Raw genomic sequence first — 25492 nt, forward strand, 5'->3', positions numbered from 1 at the left:
ACTATCAATTTATCATACTCATAATTTATGACCAATTATAAATATTTTAACAATGCTATTGGTAAGAATTGGTTATTAGAGTTGAAAAAATGTGGCTCTCACTTGTCGAGACCCCTAACAAAGGAACATATGATACCAAAAGTTAGGGATGTAATAATTTTCATAAATAGGGTAAAGGGGAATAAGCATGCCTTCTTGAAGGAGAACTAGGTGTGTTTATTCATCCAAGTTGTTCTTGATGAAGTAAAGCTCATTAATTAGGCTATAATCATCATAGTCAGGCTTCTTGAAGAGCTTTCTTAGGTATCAAGATTATACATGTCATCTTATCTATTCTATGTTCTATCTTGCTACATACAATAGGAGGTTTTTCCTCACAAAATTCGGGTAGATAACATGAATATATATGATTATCACCCATTTTTGCAAAAGAAGAGAAATTCTAGAGATTTTTTAAGAGTTTGAGACACTTTTCACACTAAGTTAGTATTTGAGTTATAGGGGAAAGAAAACAAAAGATTGTCTGAAGAAGCTATATAGTTGATCACAATTAATGGTAGCTACTTTACATAGTTTCCTAAATTTAGTTACCTAAGGGTTGGATGTTTTCAAGGGAAACCCTTGAAGCTACCAAGATATTGTCTGGATGCATATGCCTTAACTGAGGTATATTGCCAAGTTGCTAAGGTGGAAAAGGGTTGTAAAACCAGGAAAGGTTTAGGGTGTGTTTTTTCTATTAAGTTGGGTCATTACCATTATATAAGTAGCCAAGATGCTTTCAATTTGAAGGAAGAATTAAAATTAATGAATCTGCAACCCCACTTTGCCAGACCTAAGTTTGATAGTGAGATTTTTTCCAAGTCTCAATTTAAACTTGACCCTTCATTTGCTCACATACCTCATACAGAATATTATTGAGTGGATTGTGATGATGATTTTGAGGTAAGAAATAAACCATAGACCTATTTGACTGTAAGGAAAATAATAGATTTTGGACTTCCAATGAAGGCTTCTAGAATTAAAGTCAAGAATGAAGAGGTTTTAGACCCAATATATGTAGAACAAGTTGAAGATTCCCCCATATCAAAATTGGATTGGCAAAATCTTGAAGAGGATGATCTTAATGGAAGAATTATCTCTATCATTGACAAAACTAAAGAATGACTTGAAAATAAAAGATATTTGAATTCAAAGGGAATATAGAATTCTCCACAAATATCTTCAACTAATTCTAGTTTAGGATTGCCTTCTTCTAATACTAATAAGGTTGTACCATGTTCCTCTATAGGTGATCAAGGTCCTAAACAAGAAGTTGAACCCCTTGCTAAAGAGTTTGTTTAAGTTCAAACCCAATCATCACTTTGGATAACCCATTCCTGAGCTAGAAAGGAAAGAAGCAAAAGGAAGTCATTGTGAATCTAGATAAAGAAATCAGTGAAGACAAACCAATAGAAGAATCCACCATAAAGAGCCTTACAAAAGACATGGATTAGATAGATTAGAATATATTAGTAGCATATAGAAGTATTAATGTTGGTGTAGATGCATTAACTATTGGGAATCCCATAGGATTCCAAACTTCTCAAACCCAAGGTAACCCTTCTACTCCAAATTGGTTTGACCTCTCTTTTATTAATAAAACAAAAGTATAGTACATATAACTCTTTCAGTATAGGATATGTTTTAGTATAGGATATGGTTGGTAAATACCTTGACAAGATAATGAAAAGTAAGAAGACAAAAGTAGAAATTATGATAGATTTGGATGAAAAAACAAGGCATTGGTTGGCAGATATTTACAAGCCTATTAGCGATAAGAATCAACATGAAGTCTTGCCACATGATTTTACAATTCAAAGAGTTGACCTTGGAATGGCTACTAGAGAAGTAGATATGAAATATCTTTAATGGAAATAATAAGAATATTGAGCATAGGATTTGGAAAGATTGGAAGGACAAAAGAGACATGAAGAAGACTATAGAATTGATGGCTAAATATATTCACAGCCTCTAGAATCCTTATTCACTAGATGTACCAATTAATGATTCTATAGTAGACGTCTCATCTCCTACCAACCAAATGTTTCTATATTAGATAAAAGGGATAGGTCTGTGACCAAATTTTTTAATGATCGGGTAGATACTAAAACATGGAAAACCAAGGTAATGGTTGAGTTAGAATCTGAACTTAATTAATGGGAAGCATAAAAAGTTAAATAGGACAAATATATCATCCAGATTATTGAGGTTTTAACCTATGGTATTGAAAATTTCAAAGCAAACATATCCAATGTAGAGGTTGATGTTGATTTCTTATTTGTAACAAGGTCTAACCTAGAATGGAGAAACATAGATGTTGAACAGGGGTTGGATGAAACATCCAAAATCTTGAGGGAAAGGGAATGCCTTAAGTAGATTTGGAGAATGGCATTAAGTGCATTGATGTCAAGATTATGGAGAATGGGGATAAGCCCAATAGATGAACATAAGAAGTGTTGTCATCCTTCCAAGATAAGATGAAGATAATGAAATAAATCATGGAAATGATAGTTGAGGACACCACCATTCCTTGTGGGGATTCCATGATAATCATATGTAGAGACCACCTTAAAGTGCATGAAAACAAGATAGACCATATTCACCAGGGAAAAAGTATGTAGAAGTTGAGATTGGAGCACATTGGGGTACCACAGAAGAAGGAGTTGATTGAGTTTATGACCACATATAAAAGGTCAAAAGAAGTGGGTGATGGACTTCCAGAAAGCCCAGATCAGCAAACTAATATTGTTGCCACAACTAGGAATTAATTAGATAGGGCTTAGGGGTTGATTTCTAGTAGCATTCTTTCATTTTTTATTAGTTATTTTAAAATACTATGTTTAAGTAGTGGTAGTTTATTAACTTGAAAGGAGTTAGTTTCAAGAAATTGATCTAGAAGCCCTATGTGGCTATATTAGCATGTTTTATGATTTTGAGAAGGTCGACTCTCTAAATACTGAATTTTTTTATTTTTATTATCTTGGTTTGGATTTATGATACTTATATATATGAGATGCAATAGATATATGGACTCTTAAGGTTTTATATATGAATTTCTTGTTGGTAAATCTTGTGTTTTATTAAAGCATATTATTCATTATTGTGTGGGAATGGATGTTATGTGAAGCTAGTTCATCTCTTGCATTCTATATTGTTCTTGTATGTAGAATAGAGCAACCTTTATTCACATTTTTTATTCTTAAACTTTTTCATTATAGTAATCAGTCATGCGGCTAATTATTATTGTGAAATTTGAATTGATCTTTAAATTACACATTCTTTTCATTGTTATGAACTAAATGTTTTGCCTTATGTTTTCAAGTTAAAATTAACTTCATTAATTAGTCTTTTAAAATAAGTTTTAATTGTGAAATATTTCAAGTGAGGAAGTTGCACCTATTAAATGAAAATATTTTTCTATCACAGAAAATCATTTATTGGTGTTTGTAGTTTTTCCTCAAAGTTGAATAGAATCAAGAATCCATTAAAACCTTTAAAGGAAATAATTGTTCAATACTAGTTTTTGGCGACTCTACTAGGGAAAGTTGCTAGCATTTACAAGACATTGATTTAACAGAGTATGATTTAGAATGGTCATGCCTCATCAAGATATATTTCTTGTTCTCCAACCGAACCTATGGTTTGACAACACTCAAGAAGACATTATCTCTAGCTTAAATACCATAGCTTGGAATTCTAGAATGAGCCTTGCACAATACTTACAAGTCAAAAAGATCTTAGAGGAAGAAGAATAGTGAGGAGAACCCATTAGGAGGTTACTTATTATACAAGAAGTGTCGACTATGGAAGTATTAGCCAAACAAATTATATTGAATGCCCCTAACCCTACTCAATAGCCCAATCTTGGAAACCCTAATTAAGCTAGGTTGGTTGGGAAGAAGTATACTTAGAGTGATAAGTCCAATTATTTTTTGATGACAACTATAAGGCTTTGAAGTATTTACAATTTTCTCTTGACCTCACACATAGGAGGAGGAAAGAAATTAAATCCATAGGTAGAACTTCTCTACCCCCCAAATTATCCCCTATTGTCACTAGTCTACAAGCTTTGATAATACCTAAAACCCCAATCCCATCTCATTTCAATGCTCAACCCATGAAATTCATATTACCCAATATGGCTACAAATAACACCTGGGGTGCCCAAGTTGGCCCCTTAAATTTGGGAAATATCCCTAACACACTTCCCAAAGGTGTAAGGGATATTCTTCCTAAGTTTAACAGAGATGGAAAGAAGTTTATAGTTGAACATTTGAATGCCTTTAATATTGCATGTGGAGTTATTGTTATTCCCATAAAAAATATGGCAACTAGACTTTTTGTACAAACCTTAACTAACACAGTTTCTCGTTAGTTCTACCATTTACCAAATGGATCAATTACTAATTGGGCCTCTTGAGAGATGATTTTGAAGAAAATTTCAAAGCAGTTGATGATGAACACACTCTCTTATTACAATCAATAGAGCTTAAAAGGAGGTTCAAGAACCTATGGTATATTTTTTGTCTAAGTTTAACATAATATTACACAAAATCCTAGGTGCAAAGAGACCAAATGCTGAAAATAGGAAAGGTTTCTTTGTCAATGATATGTCACCTGACATCAATTTCTACTTAAGGCATAATAGGGTAGTAGATGTTGGCACTACTCAAAGATTAGCCATTGAGTTAGAAGATGACCTGATATCTATGGGGAAATAGAGAAGAGAGATCAAAGTATCTAATTCATGACCATCTACATTAGATTCAATTGACTCCTTAGTTCAAAGATTCGTGAATGATGTGATGATGATTAAGAGGAAGTTACCAAAATTGACCACACCATTCCAGGATATTCCTAGGAAATACCCCAATTAATGAGGAAAAACATTTGGAAAATAACCTAATATGTTGCCTAGTACACATAAGTTGTTAATTTAAGGTCCTTCTACTAGTAAGGCAAACATGTGTACCTTTCATTTAACACATGATCGTGATGGTGCTTCTTGTCCAAAAATAGTGTGGTACAGATAAATGGAAGTAAACAATGAAATGGTAGAAGAAGTTCTCACCAATGAAGGAACCTTAGGAGGACTTGGTGACTCTTTATTTACTACCTCAAATATGAGTTTGATTCTAAGTGTGGTTGTGATATACTTTTTACTCTAGAGGAACCTTCCTTCTCTGTACTTACTATTAGCAGGAATACTAATGATACTACTTTGGAAGAGTATCCTAAGTATTAGAGAGTATTGACATGTTGCATTCATGTTTATGTTTGTCATTGATGTCAACATAGTAGTAAGTTTGTCAAGACTGGTAGAGTAGCAAACATAGATCCTAGTTGTACAGACAATATTTTGATTGTTCGATGATGCCCATTCATGGACATGTTCAGTACAGTATCCTGATGTGAAGGTTCAATGTGTGATAAACTAATTAAAGATGTATGGAAGTTTTACCTAATTTATAGAGTAGTACAAAGATAGAATACCTAAGAAGCAGTTTTTGATGTTTGCATTATATCCTTTGACAGTGATATAATCTATTGATGTGTGGTTAGCCAATGATTGATGATAGTCTAATGATGACATCAGTGGATAGTATGAGAAGTTGTATAGATTGTGAGTTGATAGTGTTATTATAATTGTAAATTAGTTAATTATCTTATAATAATTAATTTGGAAAGCCTCAAGGCCGAATCAAGGAATTATTTTGAAGATATGGTATAAAGGAAAGATGTTTTCCTTGTTTGTAAGATGTGCATAGTTGTTGTGATCATTTTATTGAGTGAGAAGTGTGAAAAGGAGCATAGTGTTTGCTGAATGTGAGTAAGCAATCCAAGGGATTATTGGATGTAAGATTTGTGATCTGGTCACAAGATCAGAAGGAGTAGAAGTCTAGTTGACAAGATAGAGAAAGAGGAAGGAGTAGTACTAATCATTTGTATTATTCTACAAAGAATAATACAGAGATCATTTGGAAAATGGATTCATTGGTCATTCCCTAAAGCTATTTGAATAGTGGGTCCATTTTCCTTCCACAACTCCTGATAGGGTTGGCACAACTCCTAAAAAGGTTGGAATCTCCTAGCAGGGATTAAAAGTCTCCTAATAGGGACTGATATGTGTTGAATGTTGTTATAGACTCCTAACAGGGTCCATCCTCTAACAAGGAATATTTATATTAGTACATCATCTTGTGGGTACCATCCCTCCTAGGGTTTTCCCTTTGATCAAGGGTTTCCCTAGTTAACATATCTGGTGTTATTATGCATGAGTATCTTGTTGTGGTTTCTGAGTATATTGCTCATATAGTTAAAGTTTAATAAGGTTGATAATTATGGTATTAGTTGGATAAAAGATTCACCCCCCTTGAATTATATTGGTGGACTATATATTCTAAAAATTGGTATGAGAGCATCAGGTCCTTGAAGAGAAAGCTTAACAGCTTTGGGAGATCACTAGTGAGTCATTTCAGAAAAGATAGTCCCAAGTCTGATAGAGAATATTTTGACTCACAGAAGATGGAGATTCTTGGTGAGTTATCAAATTTGTGTAAAGAACAAAGCATTGAGTTTTCAAATCTAGAATCCTTTTTTTGCATACAGGAGAGCATAACCAAAAGTAAAGATAGATCCATATCGGGAGAAGACATGCAGATCAAAGAAGGTATTGATTTTCTTATGGAAAGAGAGCTAGAAGGTATGAAAATTTTTTTTTGTTGCACATGTAAATAATTTGGTCATTTTTCATTTATATGTCCTAAGAGAGTAAGGAAATCTAGAAAGAGTTCACTTTTTGATGAAGATGAAGAATTTAAAGAAAGCATGAAAAGATTCTTGAATGATTATGATGATAAAGATAATGATCTTGAATTGGTTAAGAAAGAGGAAGTAGCAGAAGAGATAGCTTTGGTAACTATTGTTGATCCAAAGGCTAACCATAAAAATGTAGAATTTATCATTGATAATAACAATGATTTTCAGAATGGGAATCAGATTGAAGAACATAGACCTAAGCCTAGAGTAGAAGAAAGAGTTGAGTTGACAACTCCTAGCAGAAGTATATTTAGAAATAAGATGAATGGACAAGGTGAAGATGTGATATACAAGGCTATACTTGTGTGCAAAGGATATTCATAGTAAGAAGGAATAGATTATGAGGAGACATATGCCCCTATAGCTAGAATGGAAGTAGTAAGAATGTTCTTGGCTTATGCAGTGAAGAAAAAGTTTAGAGTATATCAAGTGGATGTTAAATTAGCTTTCCCGAATGGAGAACTTGAAGAAGAGGTATACATTGAGCATCCTAATGATTTCCCTCTGAAAAAAGGCAAAGAAATGGTATGAAAACTAAAGAAAGATCCATATGGACTGAAGCAAGCACCTAGAACCTAGTATGCAAGGTTGGACAACTATTTGGCAAAACTTGGATTTGCTAAAGGTATGGCAGGTAGTAATTTTTACTTGAAATAAATTGAGAATGGTTTGTTGATAATAGTAATATTTTTTGATGAAATGATATTTGGAGGTAATGATCAAGCAAGTAATAAGTTTGTTGAAGAAATGAAGAATGAGTTTTAGATAGCATGATAAGAGAATTGAAGTTTCTCCTAGGGTGGTAGATTATATAAAATAGTGATGGTATTTTCATTTAACGAGCTAAGTACTTGAAAGACTTGTTGAAGATATTTGGATTGGAAATTTGTAAACATATTGGTACACCTATGATAATTGATCACAAGTTATCTAGCAAAGATGAGACACCTACAATTGAGTAGAAGAAATATAGATCCATGATTGGAGGTTTACAATATCTAGCTCACACTAGACTAGATATAGAAAATGCAGTTGGGATTGTAGCTAAATTTCAAGTTGATCCTAAAGAGTATCATTATCTAGTAGTGTAGAGGATATTCAAATATTTGAAAGGAACATTTGACTATGAAATTTTCTATAATAGATCGAGTGATTTCACTCTATGTACATATACTAATGCGGATTAGGCAAGTAATATGGATGATAGAAAGAGCACTAGTGGTGGAGCATTTTTCCTAGATTAAGATTGATTTCTTGGTTGAGTAAGAAACTAAATTATATCTTATAGAGTACAGCAAAACCAGAGTATGTAGCAATAAAAAATAATTTTAATCAAGTTATGTGGATGAAATAGATGCTAAAGGATATTAGGATTGAGTTTACACAACTTGTTATCATATACTATGATAACACAAGTACAATAAGTATGTATAAGAATATTGTAATGCATTCTAAGACTAAGTATATATCTATTAAGTATCATGACTTAAGAGAGAAGGCAACAAAAAAAGAGATTAGATTGGAATATGTGAGTACTAAAGATCATATTGTAGATATCTTTACGAAGCCCTTACCTAAAGCTATATTTGAGTAGTTGAGAGTTATGCTTAGGGTTATGCCCCTGCCTACTTTTGAGTAGATGATGTAGAGATTTTATTAGTCTAGTGCTACATAGCACTATTGTTAGACTAGACTAAATGCTTATTCTTCCTATGTGGGGGAGTATCTATGATGAGTTGAATCATTGAGCACTCTTGGTATTTGGTCTTGAATAGTGTCTTTGGATACTTGAGCTTGTTGAAGACTTGGAGTAGTAAATTGACATAATGATGCCTTTTTCATTGATGTAAATGGGGGAGAATATGCATGAAAAACATCTCCTAAGTATGTATGGGGAGAAGAGTGCATGAGAAATCTCTACTTCATTAGGGAGATTTAGAAAGATTCATGTCGAGAAGGAGGAATATCTCTATGGGGGAGCTATGAAACATGAGGAATTCAGATGTATTGTGAGTTGTTTAGTGTGAAAAACTATTGACGATTCTAAAAAATAAAAATAAAAAAAGAAGCATTGTTCTAGAATATTTCAGATTTGATTGATGAAGAGGATTTGAGAAGATGAGAACAGCAATAGCAGCAACAGAGTTCTATTTGGTATTCTTGGAACTTAGATGTTTTTCATCTACATTGTCATCAATGCCAAAGGGGGAGATTTTTATTATGAATATTAATGATACTACTTTGGGGGAGTATCCTAAGCATTGGAGAGTATTGACATGTTGCATTCATGACTATGTTTGTCATTGATGACAATATAGCAGTAAGTTTGTGAGGACTGGAAAAGTACCTGATAGAGATCTTAGTTGTACAAACAATGTTTTGATTGTCTGGTGATGTACATTCATGGACATGTTTAGTATAGTGTCTTGATGTGAAGGTTTAATGTGCAACACATAAGTAAAAGATGTATGGAAGTTGTACCTAATCTATAGAGATAGAGTACCTAAGAAGCAGTTTCTAATGTTTGCATTATATCCTTTGATTGTGATATAATCTATTGATGTGTGGTTAGTCAGTTACTAATGATAGTCAGATGATGATGTTAGTGGATGTGCAAGCCCTAGTGTCATACATGTGATAAGTTGAATAGACTATGAGCTGATAGTGCTATTGTAATTATAAATTGATTAATTATTTTATTATATTTAATAGGGAAAACCTCAAGGCTGACTTAAGAAATTATTTTGAAGATATGACATAAAGGAAATATATTTTTCTTGTTTGTAAGATGTGCATAGTTCTTGTGATCATTGTATTGAGTGAGAAGTGGGAAAATGAGCAGAGTGTTTGGTGAATGCAAGTAAGTGATTCAAGGAATTATTGGATGTGAGATTTGTGATATGGTTACAATATTAGAAGGATAAAAAGTCTAGTTGATGGGATAGAGAAAGAGGAAGGATTAGTACTATTAATTTCTATTATTCTACAAGGAATAATATATAGATCATTTGAACAGTGGGTTCATTGGTCTTGCCCTAAAGTTGTTTGGACAGTGGGTCCATTTGTCTTTCACAACTCCTAACAAGGTTTGAATCTCCTAATAGGGATTCAAAGTCTCATAACATGGATTGATATGTATTGAATGTTGTTATAGACTCCTAACAAGGTCCACCCTCTAACAAGGAATATTTATATTAGTACATCATCTTGTGGGTACCATCCTCGCTATTATTTTCCCTTTGATCAAGGGTTTCCCTAGTTAACATATCTTGTGTTATTGTGCATGAGTATCTTGTTGTGGTTTCTAATTATATTTTTAATATGGTTAAATTTTAATAAGGTTGATTGAAAATTGTGATATTAGTTTGATAACAGATTCATCCCCCTCCCCCCCCCCTTCTCGATTATATTGGTGGACTATATATTCTAACACTTATGAGGAGTCAATGTGGGGGTAAGTGTCTAACTCATCCCTCTTCTTCTTCTAACCTATTTGGAAAAAAGAAAAGGACTGGTGAACTAGTTCAATGAAGATCCAAAGTTCAAAGGAGTCTAGGACTAGAGGTGAAGACCTGACCCATAACCTATCTTCAATTTTATCAAATTTTGTAAGTATATGAAGATCCAAATTTCCTCTATTGATTATTTAAGAGCTAATCCTAGTGGATTAGATAGATTGATTGAGTATGTTAGAGGCCCTACTTTTTCAAATACAACACAACAAGTAAATTATGTATTCTCTCCAAAATCTCCCCTTGAACTAGAGCTAACCCTTTGGTAAAAGAGGAATTATTACATATAGAAACTTCCATGAGCCCCCTTGTGGTTGAAAAGTTAAATCCATTTTATTTATTGGTATTAATTATGGCCATAAGTTGAGAAATTGTATCATAGACTCTAGACCCCCTGGTCATATTATGTCATCCTCAGTTGTGAAAGCTCTAAATTTAACCATGACAAAGGCATTTAGCAAGTTTTATTTAATGGATTTAAAATATGTCCCTTTGATGGTCAAATCAAAGATGCACATGTCTCTCTAGTTGAGTTCTCTAATAAAAGAGTCAAGTTCACCATCCTAGTCATAGACATTCCAGCTAACTATGAAATGTTTCTAAGTGGGACATTTTTTAAAGACTTAGGAGGAGAGGTCAAATTAGACTGGTCTCAAGCTATAATTCCAATTGGTAATAAGAAAGTCATACTATGACCTGATACAAAGTCTAAATATATAGTCTTCCACTCAGAATACCCTAGATCCCATATTCTATATAATGAAGCTAACTTTGTTAATTATGTGATCTTATCTAAAGAAGATGTAATAGGTGCAAGTAACATGGGAGATGAAGGTGTTTGGGTGTTGGAATTTGATGTTATTCCTTACTTGGATTATGGGCTAGAGTTATGTTAATACCACCCTCATGAAAGATTATTATCTACGCTTCCAAGCTGGCATTTGAAAATACTAAAAACACCATTGAATATGAAGCCCTATTATTGGGAATTGAAGAAGCCAAAAGGAGAGGGGTTAAACTCTTAAGTGCCCATGGTGATTCAAAATGGGTGATTAAGTAGGTTACAAATGTCTTCGATATGAAGAATGATAGGTTAAGACACTATATAAATAAAGTCTAAGATGAGTTGGAAGCATACAATGCCTACTCTATTGAAGTAGTGCCTAAGGAGTTCAACGCCAGGGAAGATGCATTGGCAAGGTTAGCATCCTTGATGATACCCCACCATGATTTCAAAGAAGATGTCTACACCATAGAAATAATTCATTGGCCTAGTGTACCTAATAACTCTGGTTCTTGGAAAGTATTCAACAATGATGCACACATAAATACATTCTTGCAAGGAATCAAATAATTTGAAGCCCTATTCTTTGAAGGTTCAAACTTAGAGTGTTAGGAGTTTTGTCTTGAATCCATGAATAAACTTGATGATGGAGTCACCCAATTAAAAGGTAATTTCATCTGGAAATGGCTTGTGGCATTGTAAATTCTTTTTGATAGAAGAGGTCAATATGTTAGAAGAGCTACAAGAGAAAAGAAAAACTAATCAGGTGAATGTGAGAAACTAAATATAGGAACTTAAGATAATCCTAAAATGGTCAATATGAGTACATGTTGCAGTGAAATTAAAAAGTTAAGGTATACTAAGTTATTAAGAGAATTTGGAAATGTATTTGTATCGTCATATGAAGACATGAAGGATTTAAGGAAAAGAAAATTTAGACATCAAAATCCTAGAGCAACTCCATTTAGGTAAAAACTAAGGAATTATAATCCAAAGGTGGTGGGTGCAATTTTTAAGGAGCTAGACAAAATGCTAAAGGACTGTATAATATATCCTACACATCACTCTATGTGCATTTCTAACATAGTGTCAGTCCATAAAAAGAGTGACGAAATTAGAATCTGTATAAACTTCAGGAACTTGAACCACAAAAGTCCGAAGGATAAATTTGCACTACCAAATATGGATCATATTTTATAGACCATTTTCGGCTCTAAAATGATGTCCATGCTTGACTGGTTCTTTGGATATAATTAGATCAATGTAGCTCTAGAGTCAACATAAGACAACCTTCACTACTCCTTGGGGAACCTTTACCTACAAGTGTATTAATGTAGGCACTATCTTCTACAAGGTCGTGAACTCATCTTTTGCACATCTATTGGATAAGTTAATTCTTATCTATTTAGATGTTATGACTGTATTATCTAGGAATACTTTCATGATTTGAGACTAGTTCTTCAAAGGTGTAGAGAGCATAAGATATCTTTAAACCCAAAGAAGTATTTGTTCTCTATCACAAAAGGTAAGTTTCTAAGACACTTAGTGTCAAAGGATAACATCAAGATTGACCCTAAATGAGTTTGGACAATTCAACAATTATACTTACCCTATAACTACAATGGAGTACACTCCTTCTTCTATCAAATTAACTTTCTTAGAATATTTGTACCTAATTTTATGGAAGCTACTAGGCCTATCATGAATCTATTGAGTGAGAAACTTAACTTCAAATGGAATAATGAAGCCATGAAAGCATTTCAAGGGGTTTAGAGTGCTATTTCATGGGCCTCGATCCTTGCCCATCCTAATTATAAAACAATATTCATTAATCTTTTATTATGCCAATGAGTAGACCATGTTAGTTGTATTATTACAAATGAATGATGAAGGAGAAGAAGTTTACATCTCTTTCATGAGTCTAACTCTAGCTCCTGAGGCTAACTCTACCTCCCATCTAACATCCTGTCTAACTGCCACTAGCCCACAATGCTCCACCACAAATGGAGATATAAAAGAGTTATTAGCTCCGGAATCAAATAAAACTGCAACCATATGGCCTTGTATAATACCTGTAGCTTTGATAACTATGGCCTGATGCTCAGCTTGGCGGTTGTCAACCGCTGCAAAAACTCTATGGGATCTACCCATGTCACCAACTGTCAGCTCTGAAAAAGCCCTGCTCTGACCACTGGATGCTTGTCCCTGCGGACACTCCCTAGCTATATGACCCATGCCACCACAAGTGTAGCATGGTCCGTGAGAATAAGATCATGCACCCTATGACCCAGACTACTGTGGGCCTCCTGATCTACTAGAGCCACTGAATCCTCCCCTAGAAGACTGCTGAGTCTTCACTGACTGAGACTGTGGGACCTGTACTTTTTGCTCCTGCCTAGGACCCTGTGACTGCCACTGCTTGGGCCTAGAGCCCTGATAACCATGAGAAGGTTTCTGCTGTTGCTGCTGCTGGGGTTTTGGCTGCTGAGACTGTTGGCCCTTAGAGGACCCTGCTGTATAATTTTGATTCCCTTTCCAAGGGGGTTTCTGCTAGAAGGAGTTTTGGTTCTGAGGCCGATCCCATGACTCCTACCTCCCTCGAGTATCCTCAGCAACTAGTGCTATCTCCACTGCCTGTCTGAAGGTGGTAGGGAAAGCCATCCTAACTGGGCCCTGAAGAGAGAAATTCAGACCCATGACAAAGTGATGCACCCGTAGTTTCTCGTCCTTCATGTATTCCACATAGGGAAGGAGCTCGAGAAACCTACTCTCGTACTGAGCCACTATAAGGCCTCTCTGATAAAGAGAATGGAACTCCTCTATCTGCTTCTGCCGAAAATGCTCTGACAAGTACCTCTCGTGAAATCTTTCTAAGAAAGATTCCCATGTGAGGGTGTCCATCCTCACTCCACCAATGATCTCCTCCTGATGCCACCAGTTGGAGGCATCCCCTCTCAACTGATGAACTGCTAGTCATGCTTTTAGATTACTCCCATAAGGGCGTAACCCAAAGCACCGCTGTAAGCTCTGCAACCATGCCTCTGCTACTGAACCCTCAGTGGTACCGATAAATAATGGTGGTCCGAGTAGAATCAATTCCCTGATGTCATCCCCTACATGTCTAAGAGGTCTGTCAAAAGGGGGTCCTCTCTGGTGTATGGACTCTTCCTCGTGATCACCCTGACCCTCTATCTATCTCAGTGGGGGACTCCTAGTCCTCTCTCTGACTCTGGGCTCGCCTCCTCTGGGTCCCTCTGCTTCCACTACTGGAATCTGCTGGACTGGCTGAACTATAGGTACAACTCTCTGCTGAACTATACCGATCAAAGTTTGGAGTGCATCAATTATGTCCTGGTTTGGGTTCGGTGGTGGTGGAGGTGGTGGTGGAGGTGGAGGTGGAGGTGGAGGTGGAGGTGGAGGTGGTGGTCCACCCTCTTGTCCCGCTCTACCACCCCCAGTCTTATGACCTCTGCCTCGTCGGTTGCGAGTAACAGGCGGCATCTACACAATTAAAAGTTTGAGTTAAGTTTAGGAAGCATAATGGTTTAAGGTTCCTAGTGTTGAAACTAGGCTCTGATACCAAAATGTCATGCCCAAACTATGAGGGCAAAAACACACACCAATTTTTTTTGAATAATAATTAATAATTAAGCATGATGATGTTGAAATGATAGATAAAAGTTTTAGTGCAGGTTCTCTACATAATTACACTTAAACCTAAATTTCTTTAATTCAGAATCTAATTGTAACCATTACTAACCAAACATGATTAAAGCTAACAAAATTATATTAAATTAAATATTTAAAGCACTAACCAAATCATAAACTAACTCTATAAAGCAAAATTTAAAATCAAAATAACTTTAATAAAATACTTGATCCATATTAATTTAATTATTATCGCTTTCTAATAATCACATTTTAATAAACTAAATTTTACTAACTTGAATGATAAATAAATAAAACATAAATTTCATTTAGTTACTCATTCAGTATAAATGGGTAAACAAACTAAAATACCAACCTTCTTTTAATAACACTAATACTATCTAGTACTTAAACGAAAATAGAATTAAAACTACATATTCATCACGTTAACTAAACTCATTTAAAATTGATAACTTCATACTAAATAACACTTTAAGGCTTAATTTACATTCTTACCAATCTAAACTAAACTAACATCTAACTTGCTCAATATAATCTAACACTACCCATACTAATTAAAAAGACTCTTAAATTGCTACCAACTTAAATTAAAACTTTAAATAGTAACAATTACACAACTTAGAAACATAATGCATCAAAATTACACTAACTATCAAAGACAACTAACTAACAACAAAAAAAAATGAAACTAATACTAACTTGCACTAACCTATACTAACTTCCTAACATCTACCCTAACTAACCTAGCTGTCCCTTCAAACAAGCCTGAGCGGATCTCAAGGCTGTCCCACGCCACCCAAGGTCTGCAAAACACAGGCCAAGTACCTTGGTCAAGTAGACATGCCCACTAAAATTCAACGCCTCCTTTCTAAGGAAAAAGGTAAAAGGGTGAATAAAGATATAAACCCACACAATGCATCGTCCAGCGTGGGGGGGGGGGGGGGGGCACAGCAGGATGACATCATCACATCATGATGACGCCTTACAAGAAGCATGGGTAGATAAAGACTAGGGGGGGGGGGGTAACATTAAGTTAAAAAGTTTATTAGGTAAGACATAGATTTTTAGGATGTTAGGAATTAGCATAGTATTACTTTAGTTATTCATAATTAATTTATTGATTATTAATAAAATTTGAAATAGGGAATCAAAATGGAATATTCTCTGTTAAACAAGAGAATAAATTATTCCCCCATACAATTTCCAACATCCTGTAGGTGGATATTTGACAGTTTGTCTTCTCTTTCTCTCTTGAAACTCATTGTATATTTCTTTGCAACTATATTACAGCAATAGGTGTATACATTCTCTTATAAATTTCAACTCTATTATTTCCATGAACCTCAAATGGCCATGCATTTTCAATGGAACCATATTTCATGAAATAACCATCTACATATTCATTTAACTATCTAATAAAACTGATGGATCAACATTGGAACAATAAGATGACTAAACTAGTCTTAAGGCAATTGAGAGAATAAGAGATCAAAATGATAATGCTCCATTCCTTTTGAAGTGAGTATCAAAATACACAAAGTTATTTCTCTATCATGTTTCAATTTTAGCTTGGATCTCTTGACATAATTCTTCCTACATGTTCTTGCAAATTTATTTTCAACACAATCAACCATGAACTAAATCATTTCAAACTTGATAAAGACACCATACATTTACATGGATTAGCAACATCTCTCTCTACAGTCCATATGAATAGAGGCATCACCACACATCACAAATTGAATCATGTATAATTGAACATCATTGCTACATCTTATCTTTGATACACATTCATATGACAACATAGAATACAAAAATTTTAAGAGAAGTAAATTTACTCAATCACTTATTTTATTATCAACCTGATTCAAGGCTCAGCCGGGAAAGAATCAGGAAGAAAACTCGGCTTCGTTGCCATATATAATAAGGTTTAAACAATACAATTTACAATAGGATCTCAATCCCAATTTTCAATAATTTTATCAAATTTTCTTCATGATCAAAATCAAGGAGTTTGCAATGTCTTCTAAATCTCATTTCAAGAACCATGGAGGAAACCAATAACTGATCGGGTGACAACCAAGCAGAACCAAAAGACCATCAAGCATGCATAATCATACATGGTTTACACAATAATATTCATAGTGAATCAAGACTAGGGAGAGGTGGATTCTTCCAACTGGAGAAGTCAAGCACAACACCAATTCAGATGCCCAATCGGGGCCAATAACCAAGAACTTTCGTTCTTCCATTTTAACTTGCCATACTCATACCAGGTTTGTGCTGATGGGTAGAGGCCCATAACACCCTACCCTTTATCCCTCTTCTCATCCTGAGAAGAGACTCTACACAGGTTGGAGTCCAACTAAACAGACCTCTCCCAAAATTGGTCACTTCTGCCCTCTCCTAGGGTGAGTAATACCAAAACACCCATGCAAGGAAATTCAAAATTGCAAACATAACCAAGAAAGGAAAACAACCAAAATAACAAGGTTTACAAATCTTCCCAACATATCCACAACCATACAACAGTAAAACAACAACAAGGTAACAAGAACATGAAACAAAACATAAAAACTGAATAAGGGAGATGGGAGTTTCCTACCTTCTCAAAGAGGTAATGGCAATGAAAAAATTTGAGTAGAGTATCCCTCCTTCCTTCAAGCTTCAAGAAATCTTCTCTAAATGTAGAGATTGGGTCCCAAACCACTAGACCAAGGAAGGCCTCTAATAAGCCTCCAACTCAACCACCCAAAAAAAGAGCAATAACTATCTCCACCCACTTAGCCACTCTAGAAAGTCCTAACACAACCTACACCATGGTTAAACCCTAAAAGGAGGTGGGGTAAGACAACTCATGACAACCACTTGCAATTTTCGCACAAAGGCAAAAAGGGACTTTTTGAGTGCCCTCAAAAGTCAAAGCTAGGGGCTTAGGGGTTGGAAAAGACCCCTAACCCATACCCACACCCATAGGTTAGAAAAAAAATATGTTTTAAATCCTTAGGGAAGAGGTTAGAGTCAAATAAAATCTAGAGATAAAAATAGGTCTATCTAACAACTCTAACTTGCAAATCAAGCACAAATCTGAAATAGGGATAACTAACCCTAATTAAGAACCTAATAGAAAATTGACACTAACTTGAAACCAAAGGTTAAACAATTAACCCTAACTAGCATACCGAAGCACATAACATTTTATGAGTGTCAAGCGACACTGAAAGAACATAATTACGAACAACAGGGTTTCCAAATTTTAGCACATGGAGATCAGTTTTGTTCCTCCGTAGGGTTTCTCGGCTAAATATCTGCACACTCATTGCACACATCAGTAGTCTCAAAAATCACATGTACATATATACGTATCAAAATTTTACATAATTTGAAACATACATAAATCAGGGTTTTCTTGCATCCTACTTATATCCTTAATCATAAAGATTCCAACTCAATGTGTTAATCCCGCATTTTACTGATTTCATCAACATACATATACATGAGCATTAAATGACAATCATCAAATATATCTGGAAATAACATCACACAACATGAAATAATAAAATATGTTCTAAGCATCAGATAATGTCTCAACATCTCGAGTCGCGAATAACAAAATAAGAGTAATGTATCACTATGCTACGATGGGTCGGGGGCGAGGCCTCACACTTTTTTGGATACAATTGTCTAATTATGTGTTGTCTTTGATGTTACAAAACTATAATATTAGTTGTCAATTAGTTCTTACTGAGCTCCCCTGGTTAGCAAGTCAATTTTTCTTTTCTACTAAGCATTCTTGGAGATTACTTTGTGAAGATAGTGTCTACCGAGCTCACTCAGGTAGTGAAGACAGTTCTTAGTATCTACCGAGCATTCTTGTGTTTGCCTAGTTCAGAAGGTAGTGTCTACCGAGTTCACTCGGGCATCGAACGAAAGTTGGTCAGAGTTAGTGTTCACCAAGTTCACTCAGTTGCCAAAAGATTTTGCAAGTTTTTAGTGTTAACCAAGCTTATGTTGGTTAACACAAGAAATCATGTCAAGATTAGTTTTTACCAAGCAAGGTCAGCCAATGAAGGATTTTTTTGATTTGGGTTATCAATTTTAATTATTTCAAGTATTGATTCTAGCCAACTATGGTAATGTTTATTGGTTATTGTAATTTGTAATTGAGCCTACTTGATAATTTAGATGGTCCAAATGAAAGGTCAAGTTCAAATTCTAATGAGAGATTGAGTATGCAAGTGCATTGATTGATTAAGGAGGAAAGTGTGTGAGCGAACTTGAAGGATGGTTAGATATCCTTGTGGAGAAACATAGTAATATTCGATCAGGAAGGATCTAGTATGAAGCATAATAGAGATCTATAATCAAAAATTCAGTTGCATCTCAATTAGGTCATTTCATTGTTACTTTCTTACCATTGTAGTAGTGATTCCAAAATCTCTTCACAGAGTTGGTTTAACAATCGGTTGTAAATCCTCTAACAAGATGACAGTTCCATTGAATTGTTTTAAGACCTCTTGCAAGGCCACTCCTGATAGGGTGATTAAATCCTCTAACAAGGTCACACCTAACAGTGTGTTTTGTAAACTTAAACTAGGTTGGCTACTAACAAGGCTCACTTCAGAAGAGTGAAAAAGAGTAACTAGTTACATTGGTGGTTTTTCCCATATTGGATTTCCATGTTAAATCCTAGTGTCTCATGTGATCATGTTATTTCTTTTATGCTTGCAAATTAATCACTATGAATGTTTAAGTTCAATTAAAAGTAAATCACACTCTGCTTTTACCAAGTTATAGCATTTTCTGTGTGTTTACCAAATAACAATAGTAATTAGATTTATTGTTAACATCCAAGGGATCTAAAATATTTGTATGGTAACTAATTCACACCCCCCCACCCCCCTCTCAATTACTCCATCTATATTTCCAAAAATTTATATTAGAGTTGTTGGTGCTTGTAGGAAAGGTTTCAAGGACCTAAGAAAAAGATCAAGATGTCTTACAAGAGAGAAATTTCAAAGCTTAACAGATACAACTTTTCATCATGGCAAGGATTCATGAGACTTCATCTAGCTTCCATTGGTGATTCAGGATTGAAATACCTTGATGAAGAATACACAACTCCTACTAGTACATTATTTGTTGGAGATATTGCTAAGAAAGAGAACCATAACACCATGATGATAGATATTGTATCTACTCTTAGCTATGAGGAATTTGTTGATATCAAGGACTAAAAAACTATTTTTGAAGTGTGGAACAAGCTAAAGGACATCTATGGTGGTGATGAAAATGTAAGAAGAGCCAAAGCAGAAAACCTTAGAGGACAATTTGATCAGATGAGAATGAGAGAAGATGAAAATATTTCCAAATATGTTAAAAAGAATCAAAGCAAGTGTCAGGGAAATTAAAGCTTCTAGAGGAGACATCAAGGAAGAAACTATTGTAAGTAAAGTTCTTAGAACATTGCGTCCTATCTATGCAATTAAAGTATCTACTATTCAAGAAGGGAGATGTGAGAGAAATCATAAGATAACGTTGGATACCTTAGTAGGAAGATTGATAGCTTTTGAGCCAGACAATTTTGACAATTATGTTCCAACTTCCAAGAATATTGAATTTGCATTTGAGGCTAAGCTTTCACTTAAGGAGAAAGGCAAGAAAATAAAGGACATTCAGTCACAAAGTGAAGAAGAATCAAAGGAAAGTACTAATAGTGATCTTGAAGTTGTTGAAGCTCTACTTGCAAGGAAATATTCTAGAGGCAAAGGAAAATACAAAGGTAAAGTTCCCCTAATCTATTTTTCATGTGAAGAAATTGATCATATTGCTACCAGATGCCCAAACAAAGAAAGCAAGGATGAGAAGAAAAGTCACAAGTGTAATGGCAAGAAGGATTTAAAAAATCAAAAATCACTCAAGGACAAAGGTAAGAAGATTTGTTTTATGGCTAAAGATTCTAATAATGGTGAAGATGAAATAGTATACATTACTGTGAAAGATGAATCTGATGATGAAGAAGATAAGATGGCACTTATCTCTCATGTGAGCAAAAATGATACATGGATCATAGATAGTGGATGTTCACATCATATGATTGGTGACAGAACAAATTTTTAACACTTTGAAGACTATGATGGTGGTAGTGTAAGGTTTGGAAATAATGAACCTTGTTGCATAAAAGGAAGAGGTTGAATCTCATTAACCAAAGAACTTGTATGTGACAATGCCTATTGGGTTAAAGGACTAAAACATAATTTGCTAAGTGTGGCATAGCTAATCAACATTGGATTCAAGGTAAAATTCATGAATGGTAAGGCTAGATTGTTGGATGACAAAGGAAAATTGATTGGACCAAGCAAACAAACAAAAGGTAACCTATTCTATCTTGATCTTGGTGATTGCTCATGCTTTATTGCTCAAGTTGAAGAAAGTTAGTTATGGCACAGAAGGTTATGTCATGTAAATTTTGATAACATGGTGAAAATAAGAAAATTTAGGAAAGTAAGAGGCATTCCTAGTTTGTAGAAACCAGATGTTGGTTTATGCAAGAATTGTCAGATTGGAAAAATGGGAAAGACTAGTTTTAAAAGAAAAAACTATCAATCTGAAGATATCTTGGAAATTGTGCATACTGATTTATGTGGACCTAATGGAATAGAAAGCTATAGTAGAGAAAAATTCTTTATTCTTTTTGTTGATGAGTATTCAAAAATGATGACTGTCATAAGCATTTGAGAAATTCAAATGGTATCTAGCAAGAGTAGAAAAAGAAATAGGGAAAAGACTGAAATGCTTAAGATCAAATAGAGGTGGTGAATTCATCTCCAATGAATTCAACAATTTTTTCATTAAAAGAGGAATCAAAAGATAGGTATCAGCCCCTGGAACTCCCGAGCAGAATGGAATAGCTAAAAGGAGAAATAGATCTATCATGGATTGTGCAAGGACTCTAATGATTGAAAAGAACATTTCTATCAAATACTAGAGGGAAGCTATCAGCACTGCAGTTCATACCTTAAACCGAGTACAGCCAAAGAAGGACTCATATAAAACTCCCTATGAGTTATGGTATGGCTATAAACCCAATGTAAGTTACCTAAAAGTATTTGGAAGTAAATGTTATATCTTGAAAGAATCTAGAAAAGGAAAATTTGATGTGAAAGGTGATAAACATATATTCTTAGGATATTCTTGCAAAAGTAAGGCATATAGGTATTTAAATTTGTCTGCTCATAAAATCATAGAAAGTGCACATGTGAGAATTGATGAGTTTACAGAAAGGACTGAAGAAGAAAGCAAAAAGGAACTCGAAGACTACATGAGATTTACTTACATCAAGCCTAAGACATTGCCAAAAAAATTTGTCAATAAGAATATTTCAACTCTTGAGTCTTCCTTAGTTACCGAAGTACAAGAAGTTCAAACCAAGTCATAATCTAAAGCTACTAAGCCAATGCCTACTGAGTTTGAAGAACCCGAGCTGCAAACAGAACAACCAGAGCTAGAAGTTGAAATTCAAAATGAAGACATAGGAATTCAATCAAAAGGCAAAGAACCTGTATTGGCTAAGTATGTCAAAAGGCATCATGCACTAGATTAGATTATTGAAGATAAATCAAAAGGTACTATGACAAGAAGTAAGCTAAAAGGTACATGTTTACTTGTTGATTTTGAACCTAGAAATGTTAAAGATGCATTGGAAAATGAAAGTTGGATTGAGGCCATGAATGAAGAAATTAAACAAATAGAGAAGAACAAAACCTAGACTCTTGTACCTAGGCCTAAAGATAAAAATGTGATTAGAACAAAATGGGTATTCAAGAATAAGTTGAATGAAGATGGTAAAGTATCAAGAAACAAAGCTAGATTGGTATGTAAAGGCTACTCTCAAGAACAAGGCATTCATTATAGTAAAACTTGCTCCTATTGCAAGAATAGAAGGTGTCAAAACCTTACTTGTATATGCAACACATAAAGGATTTAAGGTATACCAGATGGATATTAAATCTGCATTTCTCAATGGCATTCTTGATGAAGAAGTCTACATTGAACAACCAAAAAGTTTTGTTGATCCAAAGAAAAGGGACATGGTCTGCAAATTACACAAAGTATTGTATGGTCTGAAACAAGCTCCTAGAGCATGGTATGAAAGGTTGCACAACTACCTTATACATATTGGTTTCCAGAGAAGGAAGGACCAGATAACAAGATTGCATTGGTAGAAATATTTGTGGATGATATTTTATTTACAAGAAATGATGACCTATGCAAAGAATTTTTAGAGCAAATGAACAAAGAGTTTGACATGGCTATGTTTGGTGAGATTAAGTTCTTTGTTGGACTTTAAATACAACAGAGTGGGAACAGTGTCTACGTCACTTAGTCTAAGTATGTCAAGGAGATACTCAAGAAGTTTGGCATGGAAGATTCAAAACCAATTGGAACCTCCATTGTACTGGATTAAAGCTTACCAAAGATGATGATTCAAAAGAGGTAGATTAGACCTTATATAGATCAATGATTGGAAAATTACAATATGTAGTTCATACAAGGCCTGATATTGCTCTTGCAGTTGGTATAGTGACAAGATTCTTGGCAAAACCCAAAGAAAATCATATGATGGCAATCAAAAGAATCTTGACATATTTGAAAGACACTAAAAACTATGGTTTATGGTATAAACTTGGAGGAAATTTGGACCTAAAAGTATTTATTGATGTTGATTGGGCTAAAAATCTTGATGATAGAAAGAGTACAAGTGGTGGAGCATTCTTTCTTGGTAAAAGGTTGGTATCTTGGACAAGCAAAAAGAAAAACTGCACATTCCAATCCATAGCAAAAGCAGAATATGTTGCAACAGTAATGAATTGTTATAATATTGTTTGGTTTAAACAATTGTTGGAAGGCATGAAGGTTGAGATCAAAGAACTAGTTGTCATGTTTTGTGATAATACAAGTGCAATTAATATATCAAAGAATCTAGTGATGCATTCCAAAACCAAGCATATTGCTATAAAATATCATTTTGTCAGAGAATTGATGTAGGAAAAAGAAATCAGATTGGAATATGTTCATACAAAAGAACAAATTGCAAACATATTTACCAAGCCATTACCTAAGGATGCATTCTTGTATCTAAGAGGTAAGCTAGGGGTCATTCCCCTATCTGAGGCCCACTAAATAAAGTTTTAGTGATGCATCAATAGGAACCTAGTTGAAGATCTATTTGTTGATGAAGCATAGTTAAGAGAACATTGCATATGAATCAATGCTCAAGGTACATTAATACTCATTTGGTATGTGTTGTCTTTGGCATGTTTTGTCAAATAGGGAGAGTTTATTGTCATGTCTTTCTAAAATTTGTTTGAAGCTATGTAATTCCTTCACAAAGAGAGATTACTGCATTAGAGAAGTTTGTGGTATAAAATCTAGGAGGGAGAAACTTTCTATCAGAGAAAGTCTTGTTTTTAAATTTCATTGTGCTATGACATGTTGTGTTGCCATCAATGCCAAAAAGGGAGATTGTTAGATACAATTGTCTAATTATGTGTTGTCTTTGATGTTACACAAATGTCATATCATTTTTTAGTTAGGGCTTACCAAGCTCACTTGGTTAGCAAGTCAATTTTTCTTGTCTACCAAGAATTCCTGGAGATTACTCTACAAAGACAATGTCTATCGAGCTCACTCAAGTAGTGGAGACAGTTCTCAGTATCTACTGAGTGTTCATGTGTTTGCCTAGTTCAGAAGGTAGTGTCTACCGAGTTCACTTGGGTGTCGAAGGAAAGTTCATCAGAGTTAGTGTTCATCAAGTTCACTGGGTTGCCAAAAGATTTTGCAAGTTCATATTGTTAACCAAGCTTCTATTGGTTAACACAAGAAATCATGTCAGGATTAGTGTTTACCGAGTAGGGTCAGCCAATGAAGGATTTTGTTGATTTAGGTTATGAAGTTTAATTATTTCATGTATTGATTCTAGCTAACTATGGTAATGTTTATTGGTCATTGTAATTTGTAATTGAGCCTACTTGATAATTTGGATGGTCTAAATGAAACCTGTCAAGTTGAGATTCTAATGAAAGAATGAGTATGCAAGTGTATTGATTGATTAAGGAGGAAAGTGTGTGAGCGAAATTGAAGGTGTTAGGATAAACCACGAACAGAAATAAAAACTACATGCAAATATAACCAATAACAGAAAATAATAGATCACACAAAAATGAACACAAGGCACAAAGATTTAATGTGGTTCACCCAATCCCTGGGCTACGTCCACCAAAATAGCAAGTCTAATCTTATTACAATCCAGTGAGTACAACCTGATTACAATCCATAATCCCTTACAGCTCAATACCGCTGCAAGAACCAATTTCGCATCACAACATAAGATAATGAAAAATACCCAACCCTAAACCCTTTTATACAAGTATTAAACCACTTTAGGGTTATAACATGTCGGCCATATGTTGGCCATAATATGTTAGTTACCATGTCAACCCCAAACCCCACTATTTATGAAGTATGTACAGTACTTTCCTGATCAGTCACCATAATCTAACAATCTCCCACTTGGGGACTGATCAGGCTCCACACTAAACAACAATCTCCCACTTGGAGACTGATGTTATACCAATACCACTACCACATGGGACTCCCACTAGATCAA

Source organism: Cupressus sempervirens, chromosome 6 (genome assembly GCF_028749045.1).
Source record: "Cupressus sempervirens isolate cs-2001-9-10 chromosome 6, ASM2874904v1, whole genome shotgun sequence".
Classification (NCBI taxonomy): Eukaryota; Viridiplantae; Streptophyta; class Pinopsida; order Cupressales; family Cupressaceae; genus Cupressus; species Cupressus sempervirens.